A 2,138-nucleotide genomic window follows, 5' to 3' on the forward strand; every position below is an offset into this window, starting at 1 on the left:
GCTGGGAGGACTTGGTTAGGGAAGACCTCCCTCTCTCCCACCAGGGAGCGGGAGTTTCTCTGCTCCACTTGAAAGTGGCACCAAAATGGGGCGAGGTGGAAGGGCAGGGATTAATCGAAGCTTTCTATCTTGCTATGTATGAGTCTCTGCTCCCTGGGGGTAGAGCAGAGAAACTGGCTTTCAGTTTACATTAGGGTAGCGGCAGAAGTGGGGTTGGGAGTGAAATGAATTCTCAGCAGCAATTGGATGAAACACTGGGCGGGATACAGAGCCCGAGGCACATCAGGAATTAATAAGTGCTCCATGTAGCTCCAGATTTTACATATAATAATAATAATGATGTTGGCATTTGTTAAGTGCTTACTCTGCGCAGAGGACTGTTCTAAGCGCTGGGTGAGATACAGGATAATCAGGTTGTCCCACGTGAGGCTCACAGTCTTAATCCCCATTTTTACAGATGAGGTAACTGAGACACAGAGAAGATAAGTGACTTGCCCACAGTCACACAGCTGACAAGTGGTTAGAGCCGGGATTCGAATCCATGACCTCTGACACCCAAGCCCGGGCTCTTTCCACTGAGCCAAGCTGCTTCTCTAAGCATATCAGAGAATAAACATAACAGAGAAACAGGGTGGCTTAGTGGAAAGAGCCCGGGCTTGAGAGTCAGAGGACATAGGTTCTAACCTCGCCTCAGCCGCTTGTCTGTTGTGTGACCTTAGGCAAGTCACTTAACTTCTCTGTGCCTCAGTTACCTCATCTGTAAAATAGGGATTAAAAGTGTGAGCCTCATGTGGGACAACCTGATTACCCTGTATCTACCCCAGTGCTTGGCACATAATAAGCGCTTAACAAATACCATCATTATTACTATTATTATTATATCGCAGCTGTTCTGGACCAGGGATAAAAATAATAATAATAATAATAATGTTGGTATTTGTTAAGCGCTTACTATGTGCCGAGCACTGTTCTAAGCGCTGGGGTAGACACAGGGGAATCAGGTTGTCCCACGTGGGGCTCACATCTTCATCCCCATTTTACAGATGAGGGAACTGAGGCACAGAGAAGTTAAGTGACTCGCCCACAGTCACACAGCTGACAAGTGGCAGAGCTGGGATTCGAACTCATGAGCCCTGACTCCAAAGCCCGTGCTCTTTTCCACTGCGCCACGCTGCTTCTCATAAGCAAGTGTTTGCATGTATACATATATATGTATATTTCATATACACAGAATATACATACACACACATATATTCTGAATATAAAATTTAGATGAGAAGCAACATGGCCTAGCCGAAAGAGCATGGGCCTGGGAGTCAGAAGACCTGGATTCTAATCCCAGCTCCACCACTTACCTCAGTTTCCTCATCTATAAAACGGGGATTCGGTACCTACTTTTTATGGTATTTGTTAAGTGCTTAGTATATGCAAGGCACTGAACTAAGTGCTGGGGTAGGCACAACCTAATCAGGTTGGACGCAGCCCATATCCCACATGGGGCTCACAATCTCAAACCCCATCTAACAGATGAAGTAACTGAGGCATAGAGAAGCGAAGTGACCCGCCCAAGGTCACACAGCAGACAAGCGCAGAGCAGGGATTAGAACCCAGAACCTATTCTCTCTCTTATTTCGACTGGGAGGCCCATGAGGGATCTGATGACCCCAGCACTTAGTACAGTATTTGGTACATATAGTAAGTCCTTATCAAATACCAAAATTGTTATTTTTAATATGATTATTGCTGTTGTGATATGTAGAATAAAGCTGCCCCTCTAGATTGTAAACTCGTTTTGGGCAGGGAAGAACTGCATGGTGGCTAAGTGCCTCATTAGTGAAGCTACTTGTATTTTACTTTCCCATGCATTTAGTACAGTGCTCAGTACTGAGGACAAAAGGGTGACAATGATTGATTGATAGAGGCTATTTTGGGCTCATCTGGGATGCCTTTCTTTTATTTGCTAAGTGGAAACTAGTGCTTGTGATCCTGAGTTGTTATAAGAATAAGCTCTGACTTTTCAGTTTACCCATCCCAACTGATTGGATTACTTTCTTTTATCAGGTTGGGGTGAAAATTCCAATAAAACGTTCAAACAACTCAAACTGATCATTACATTAATCCCTATTCGAGTGAGAGGC

The sequence above is a fragment of the Ornithorhynchus anatinus genome, chromosome 7 (assembly GCF_004115215.2).
Source record: "Ornithorhynchus anatinus isolate Pmale09 chromosome 7, mOrnAna1.pri.v4, whole genome shotgun sequence".
Taxonomy (NCBI): domain Eukaryota; kingdom Metazoa; phylum Chordata; class Mammalia; order Monotremata; family Ornithorhynchidae; genus Ornithorhynchus; species Ornithorhynchus anatinus.